The sequence below is a fragment of the Dama dama genome, chromosome 15, assembly GCF_033118175.1.
Source record: "Dama dama isolate Ldn47 chromosome 15, ASM3311817v1, whole genome shotgun sequence".
In the NCBI taxonomy this organism is placed as follows: Eukaryota; Metazoa; Chordata; class Mammalia; order Artiodactyla; family Cervidae; genus Dama; species Dama dama.
Window position 1 is genome coordinate 73,534,734 of NC_083695.1, and position 9,348 is coordinate 73,544,081.

The window sequence follows — 9,348 nt, forward strand, 5'->3', positions numbered from 1 at the left end:
TGCAGGAAAATAATTCAAAATAATGAACTACCTCACTTTCCAGATTATTTGAACTAAAGTGACTTTAATTTCTTGTGTCATCTGATGCCTGATGCAGGCAGGCAGGAAGGGGGAAAAAAGAGAAAGGGAGAGAGGAAGGAAGGACTGAAGGCAGGAAAGGAGGGAGGAATAGAAGGAGGAAGACAAGCATTCGTACTCTAACCACATGATGACAGCAGGAACGAATGTGATTGCACCTTGGACTCACGAGAAAAGGGAGTACGATGCATAAATATGCAAACTCGCAAAGGCAAACACAGACCCAGGTTACTATTCTACATGTTTTATGCAGCCTGTGAAATTGTTGGGGACATTCTGACCACCTTGTCAGTGCATCTGAGAGACAGCTTTCAGAAGTCTGCCTTGCACAGTCATCCTGGTGCCAGAACCGCATACACATGATATAATGAGATTTCCCAAACTCCTTGTCCTCCAAAATAAGAAATGAAAGTACTTGAAGTGTGAACTACAATGATAATACAAAGAGTTTCTCCCCTGACTTCCTTTCCTAGTTTCTGCTGCTAAGCTTTGCACAGAAGCTACTGTAAAATTCTAGGTATCACCCAAATATAACTGGATGCTAAGATAAGCCCTAAGAAAATCTGATGGAGCCACTGCCAAATGATCCAGAATCACTCTAGGAACAAAATGAAGACCACTGAATACACTTTCTTTCCTTGAAACAAAGTGTATCACAGTTCAATATCTTCATTGAAAAAGACAAGAATATAAAGAAAATAAAAACCTCATCCTCTTTGCTTTGACCATCACTGTGGATGTCTTTATTACAGAAATTATCAGCAAAGAAAAACTGGAAAGACTACTCAAAGAAACACATAAAGTCAATATGTTTTTAAAGGAAAGGAAAATAATCATATTTGGTTTAAAATACCTATGAATTTCTCATTAAGATCTTGAAAGTACATTATAAATTCCCATTTTTCTCCTAGGACATGACTCAGTTGTTACTGGCTTATAATAGTTCATCACCCCTTTGTGCTTATTTTAACTTTTTCATCCCTTTTTTATGGAGTCCCATCATGGACAACAATCTACTTCTCTTAATAGCACCTTCTTTATAGAGCACATCATTTCCATTTACCTGCTCTTGGACTGTGTGTTAAATCCAGCTAAATCGATTTTAACAAGCCCTTTCTTCAATTGTGAAGAAGCAATTAGCACTGGGTGATGTCACCCAAATTCCGGTAATTATGAAGCAAATGTCTTCCATCTTTCCTCACAGGTTTTAAAATTCTGACAACTTGGCATTGTTACTGATCCATCCGCAAATGGAATTTGTCTTTTAAAAAAGTCACATTTTTCCTAAGTTGTTTAAGTTATAAAAGAAAAAAATATATATTCCCTGACACTCAGAAAAATTTATGAAATATCTTGGCTCTTAGGACCTTCCTGCCTTAGAGGCACACTGTATTAAGGATGGGGGCCAATTCTAAGAGAATGTGGTGTCTGATTGATGGGAATTCTCTGTTTTCTTTCACATTCTACCCTGATCTGTCTTCCAGGTGAAGAATCTTTTCACTGCTCTCTGTTCAGCTTTCTGCTTCCTTACTTCTGGTCTCCTTGCATTATGCTCATCCTCATCGTGCTGACTGTGCTCCCTATTGGACCACATGCTGAAATAATCAAAACCCCTCAGTGTTTCCGGGGCACAGTCTTTTTATCTTCCTCTCCACTGAGCCCCTGCCGTGTCATTTCAGGCCACAGATCTTCCCTGTGACTGGAAGTCTCCCCTCTCACCCCAGGCTCTCCTGCATAATTGTCATCAAAATGACAGTGAGCTCCTTGAAAATTTGATGTCTTGTATTATTTAAAAGAGACCTGTTCACAAAGTTCCTATTATTATGAAGGGGAGATAAATTTGGTTTCAACTTGGGGATGGACAAGTTGCAAGTTATCTCAACTGCACATCTCTTGATAGTTGTCTCAACTGCACATCTACAGAAAATAGCCCAAGTTTACAAAGGCTCATTAAAGGCTTCCATGTTGTATCATAGATAAATGCAACCATAACTTTCTATTTTTAGGAAGAGAAAAAGAAAAGTCATGTTTTCTTTACTTCAAAAGAAATAGAAAAAACATTTTTTTAATGTGATGACCATTAGAAGAGGAGTGGGGAAAATACATTACTTTGAAGATTGTTGCATGTTGACTACTTGTTGTCTGGGAAAGACTGGAAAATAGAGGGAAGGGTAAAAGAACATAAAGGTGTCTTGAGAGCTCCACCTTCAATGGAAGTAATATTCCAGTAGGAGGGGAAAAAAAGGATTTTTAGAAATCATGTAGATATTCTCTTGAAAATTCTTAAAACTTGTTACGAGATTCTTTGGGTCAAGTAAAGAAGGCAAGGGCAGCTAGCTTGTGGACAGTCTCCTGAGAAACATTGGTCTGTATGTTTTGTAGGAGTCCAAGTATTAAAATATCTTCCCTCCTCACTTATCCTGAAACCATTCTATTAATTAAATATACTCTGGGTTAAATAGTTTTTGAAAAACAGAAGTTCCTTTGTAGCAGTACTATTTATAATAGCCACAAAGCAGAAACAACTGAATGTCCATCGACAGATGAATAGATAATGAAGATGTGGTGCATACACACACACACACACACACACACACACACACACACATATATATATATATATACAAGCAATGGAATATTATTCAGCCATTAAAAATAATGAGATAGTGCCATTTGCAGCAACATGGATGGACCTACAGATTATCATACTAAGTGAAGTAAGTCAGAAAGAGAAAGACAAATACCATAAATCACTTGTATATGGAATCAAAAATACAACACAAAAGAACTTGTCTACAAAACAAAAACAGGCTCAGAAGTATAGAGAACAGAACTGTTGCCAAGAGGAAGAGAGGGGTTTAGAAGGGAAGGGTTGGGAAGTTGGGATTAGCAGATGCAAACAATTATATATAGGATGGAAAAACAACCAGGTCCTACTATAAGGACAGAGAACTATATTCAATATCCTGTAATAAACCACAATGAAAAATAATATACATGTATTGGGTGGACCAAAAAATTTGCTATATAGTTTTTCTGTAACATGGTATGGAAAACACAAATTAAATTTTTGGTCAACCCAATATAATGGAGTTACTTTGCTGTATAGCAGAAATTAAACAGAGCATTGCAAATTAACTCTAATTCAATACAATTTTAAAAAAGCAGAAGTGCCTTGGAAGAGTTCTCATTTTATCAATAGTTATGAATTTAACATCAGTTTATTTTTCTTTTTTAAATAGATTAGACCAGAAGTATCAAGGAACTGGAACATGGGAGAGGTATAAACTCCTGGAGCAGAAAATATATTGAGATCAAAGGGAGGCAAAGATGGGAGTTACGTGAGAGGTTTAAGGACATATAAAATCCTGGAGAGAGAAGTAGAAGGTGAGAGAGCTATACATAACAGGATATTACTGGGACAACTTTTCTTTTCCAGTTTGCCTGGGGTTGGCCATCTGCTCTGGAACAGTACTCTCTGACTTAAGAAGATTTCTCTTTGTTTGTTTTACATCTTTCTTCTTCACGTGATCTCAACCTCTTCTCTTACTAAACCATCAAACCAGTATTGTATGAAGTCAGCTGCATTAAAAGATTAATCAGTTCTGGGTTCTGGTCTGAGAAAGGAGCTACTATTCTGAAGGAAACATATTAAGAATGAGCAATTAATTTTGTTGATTGGGGAGGGAGGCAGGAGGAGGGATTGGGATGGAACGCATGTAAATCCATGGCTGATTCATGTCAATGTATGGCAAAAACCACTACAATATTGTAAAGTAATTAGCCTCCAACCAATTAAAATAAATGGGAAAAAAAAAAGAATGAGCAGTTAACCAAGTCACAACCACATTGGGGAACAAAGAGTGTGTAAGTTGGGTCCAGAAACTTTCTGCACTCAAATGCATGGATTATATATCTTCTGGTTATACTGATCCTAGGTGTATATGTACCTCTAATCCCCGGCAGTCTGATGACTAGACTTTGCTACATACAGATTCCATAAGTTGAACCAAAGTTCTATTAACTTCTCAAATGAAAAGAAAAAAAAAAATCCTCCTTTGGAGTTTCACCTCTGGAACGTTCTTACTTCATTCCTACTCATGTAAGTCAGTTTAAATGTACCTTCCAAGACTAACTCAGATCTTCTCTACAATGAACTCTCAAAGCATCCTCTATGTTTCCGGGGTACCCATATGCTACTGCTGCAGGGTTCAGAGATAAATACTGTTAGACTGGTTTTTGGAATTAGACAGCTGCCTTCAGACGTCCTCTGAGTCCCATAGGCGTGGCAGGCTGTCAACTGGTTCTGCATTTGAACATTCTGTAGCCATTATGAAGTTTTCCAAGCATTCTGTGATGAGATTCCCAGCTTTCACCTTTGACTGGCGTGTGTCAGTGAAGACACTTGGGAAAGAATTTTATCCCAAACTAGAGTTAAATTCCAGGGTGGTCCAGATACACTAAAGGAATTCAGCGTGGAGGAGAGAAACAGAGGAAGTCTCCAGGTTCATAATCACTGTTGCAAAATCGAACAGACTGAATAAGAGGACCAGAAAGAGACAGTGATTCCAAACAGAGAGGGTCAGTATGCCCCACCGTCTCCTGATCCAGGATCTATGTCAACCATCTGTGGCCCACTGGACATAGATTTCTTGGTGGTGACCTATAATTTCCAAGGACTAAATTTCATTCATAACATATACTGTCTTGGCAGAAGGCAGTAAATATATTATCAGACCTGTCACAAAGGCTTACCATTTTTGCTCTCTGTCACATCTGGTATCATCTCTTAAGTACCCATTTGATTAATTACCTGCTTTTGTTCCCTTTTTTTTTTTTTTTTTTTTAAGAACTTACTGGCCACAAAATATTCATTCCAACCAGCCTATTCTTGACTTTAGGCTTATGGAAACATTACATCATGAGAGAACAGTCCTTGATTCTTTTGATTGTAGTTTCAGTTTTGTTCTTTGTCTGCATAGCTGTCACTTGACTATGAAAGACTCATTTCTAGTCCTGATCCTCTTGCTTCTTTCTTCTCAATTATTATTCCAAGGACTTAAATTCTCAGTCAAGTTTCTTAACCACACATTTCTTTATGGATTAATTTTATAGAATTATCACACAGTGTTTTAGGAAGATTTTCTTCCAAATGATAACATTTATTGAACTTTTGGGCTTCTGTGGTTGCTCAGTTGGTAAAGAATCTGCCTACAGTGCAGGAGATCTGGATTTAACCCCTGATTCAGGAAGATCTCCTGGAGAAGGAAATGGCAACCCATTCCAGTATTCTTGCCTGGAAAACCCTATGAAAGAGGAGTCTGGTGGGCTACAGTCCATGGGATCGCAAGAATCGGACATGACTTAGCAACTAAACCACCATCACTGAGCTTTTACTATGGAAATACGCATCATTTTAAGCACTTTTTAAGTAGTCCCTCATTTGATTTTTATAGAAACTCTATGGTAAAAAGAATCTGCATATTTTATGAGGCACCCATGCAGCTAGCAAATGGTAGAACGGGATTCAAACCCAAACAGTCTAGTTTCAGAGCCAAACTCTTGGCTACATCATTTTAATAAAATGCAAGTACTACTGATGGGGTTAAATATATCCCACTTCTATTTCAAGATACTTACAGCAGAATAGCACTTCAAATGAAGCTAAGATTCAAATATAAAGTTTGTGTTGAAATCATTCAATTAGCAATTTAAACTTCTGAAACATAAATTGGATGATAATAGATCTCAATGGGAGGTCTTGGTTTTATGAATCAGGGACAATAATTATAGTTACCAATCGAATGGCATCTATGAGAGAAAAAGCAGAGGCACAGATCTCTAGCCATGACTGACGTGGAATTACATCTGCATTTTGTGTCATGGATCTGGATTTAATTTTAGCTCCAACACTTACTACCTGTATGATCGTCAGAAATCTACTTTAAAAAAAAAAAAGTCTACTTTTCTTAATATCCTATTTTCTTCTATTGCTGAAAATTAAGATTTTACTGAATATCTACCACTTACCAGGCCCTCTGCTGGTACTATATATATGTGCATGTAGCTGTTGGGTCTGTTGAGTGTTTAATATTCTCTGCAATACACAGCTTGGGAACCTGAAGTTCAATGATACTAAATAACTTACCCCAAAGTATTAGCTATTCATTAGCATAGCTAGAAATTGAATCTAGTTATGCTTGACTTCAAAATCTCTCTGATCTCAGCTGTACCACAATGACTTGTGCAGATGATAACACATGATATTGCCTCATAGAATGTTGAATCTTGAATAAATACATAAATTATAAAAAGTAACTAATATATAACTGATAAGTGGGAGGCATTCAATGTGAGCTCCACAGGGATATCAACGAGACCTCACACAGGTCTTCAAAGTTTGCATATTGGTTTTGTAAACAGAGACTTGGTACTGTAATCAAGTTAAACATACATATTAGTCACATAAATAGCTTTCAGGGCATCTCAATTTCAGAATTATTGATATCTTATTTTACTTGAGGGTTTCAATGTCCTCTATACAACTTACCCTAACAAAGCCTTCATGTTCAGCTGTAGACCAGACACTCTTGGGCCCCAGACGTATCACTTGATCCTTCTCTATTCCAGTACACACGAGCTAGAATTTCAGCTGCCAGCACATGGCTCTCTCTGCCATTCATCCTTTTCTGTGGCTCCAGAGCCTCTCTGACCATGTACGCCGCAAGCCTGAGGTGTCAGCGAATCAATGTCCATCAAGAACAGCTCTTACTGAGGTTCCAATGAACTCTGAGGCACATGTATATATGTCTACCAACAGATGGATAGATAAAGAAAATATGCTGTATATATTTATATATACATGTGTGTGTGTGTGTGAGTGTATAAATAAATATATATATATATATATATGATGGAATACTACTTAGCTATTAAGAATTAAAAAATTCCATTCGTAGCAAAGCAACATGTAGATTATCATACCAAATGAAGTGAGTGAGACAAAGACAAATATCATATGATATCACTTATATGTGGAATTAAAAGAAAATGACACAAATGAGCTTATTTTTAAGATAGAAGCAGACTCACAGATATAGAAAACAAACTAAGAGTTTCCAAAGGGGAAAGGTGGTGGGATGGGATAAATCAGGAATTTAGGAGTAACATATACACACTACTATATATAAAAGAGACTTCCCTGGTGGCTCAGATGGTAAAGCATCTGTCTACAATGCAGGAGTCCCGGGTTCGATCCCTGGGTGGGGAAGATCTCATGGAGAAGGAAATGGCAACCCACTCCAGGATTCTTGCCTGGAAAATCCCATGGATGGAGGAGCCTGATAGGCTAAAGTTCATGGGGCCACAAAGAGTTGGACACAACTGAGTGACTTCACTTATATATAAAAGAGATAAATAACAAGAGCATACTATATAGCACAGGGGATTATAACCAGTATTTTATAATAACCTATATGGGAAAATAATCTGAAAAATAATATATATATATATATATATATATATATTTGCTGTGTACCTGAAACTAACACAGCATTGTAAATCAACTATATTTCAATTAAAAAAAAAAAAAACCGGTTCCCAAATAATGACTTTTCCCAAATGATGACAGGAAGTGAAGTGAAGTGAAAGTTGCTCAGTTGTGTCTGAGTCTTTGTGATCCCATGAATTATACAGTTCATGGAATTCTCTGTGCCAAAACACTGCAGTGGGTAGCCTTTCCCTTCTCCAGGGGATCTTCCTGACTAGGAATCAAACTGGGATCGCCTGCATTGTAGGTGGATTCTTTACTAACTGAGCTATCAGGGAAGCCCTGATGACAGGAAGTTGGTATATAAATAGTTCAATTTCCCCACCTCTAGGTTGGGGTAACTCTGAGGCCACAGTCTTCACTGTTTAGAGTTCCCTGGAAGGAGAAAGCACCATCTTGGAAATGATTAATTCAGTTCAGTTCAGTCCCTCAGTTGTGTCCAACTCTTTGTGACCCCATGGACTGCAGCATGCCAGGCCTAGGGAGGTTGATCATCCATCACCAACTCTCGAAGTTTACTCAAACTCATGTCCATTGAGTTGGTGATGCCATCCAACCATCTCATCCTGTGGTCCCCTTCTCCCCCCATCTTCAATGTTTCCCAGCATCAGGTCTTTTCAAATGAGTCAGTCCTTTGCATCAGGTGGCCAAAGAATTGGGGTTTCATCTTCAGCATCAGTCCTTCCAATGAATATTCAGGACTGATCTCCTTTAGGATGGACTGGTTGGATATCCTTGCAGTCCAAGGGACTCTCAAGTCTTCTCCAACACCACAGTTCAAAAGCATCAATTCTTTGGTGCTCAGCTTTCTTTATAGTCCAGCCTCACATCTATACATGACTACTGGAAAAACCATAGCTTTGACTAAAGGGACCATTGTTGGCAAAGTAATATCTCTGCTTTTTAATATGCTATCTAGGTGGGTCATAACTTTTCTTCTAAGGAGCAAGTATCTTTTAATTTCATAGCTACGATCACCATCTGCAGTGATTTTGGAGCCCCCAAAAATAAAGTCTCTCACCGTTGCCACTATTTTTCCATCTATTTGCCATGAAGTGATGCAACTGGATGCCATGATCTTAGTTTTCTGAATGTTGAGTTTTAAGCCAAGTTTTTCACTCTCCTCTTTCATTTTCATCAAGAGGCTCTTTAGTTTTTCACTTTCTGCCATAAGGGTGGTGTCATCTGCACATTTGAGGTTATTGAATTTCTCCCAGCAATCTTGAATCCAGCTTGGGCTTCATCTAGTCCAGTATTCCTCATGATGTACTCTGCATATAAGTTAAATAAGCAGGGTGACAATATGCAGCCTTGACGTATTCCTTTCCCGATTTGGCTCTTTTTTCCCTTTTACTTCTCACTTACCTCATCGACTAAACTATTTGCTCTCTAATCTTTGTCTCAGGTTCTGCCTCTGTGAGACTACAGAATAAGACAAATCCTCTTAGTAAATTCCATTGGTGGAGTTAAGGATATCACATAAAATCTCCTCCATTTCTGCCACTGTTCTGAACCAATTGCCATTAAAAGAGAGTTAATCATAAAGAAAGAATAAATATTTTTATTACTGATAAATCTGTTCACCATCTGTGGGCAAGGGACTCCTTTAGGATTTTTTTAAATCTGCTTTTTCTTAATCACATAAAGAAAACCTATCTGTGCTAGAAAATGAGGAAATGAAGAAATGTCACCTATATTTACCTTCGAACGGATTTGACTAT

The 9,348-nt window shown here is 37.7% G+C and overlaps 1 non-coding gene across 1 annotated transcript; it reads left to right on the plus strand.

The window, feature by feature from the left end:
• The first annotated feature begins 7,276 nt into the window (after positions 1-7,276).
• Positions 7,277-7,348, plus strand: TRNAC-ACA (transfer RNA cysteine (anticodon ACA)). Its single transcript has one exon. It is a non-coding gene; the product is annotated as a tRNA-Cys (tRNA).
• The last annotated feature ends 2,000 nt before the right edge of the window (positions 7,349-9,348 follow it).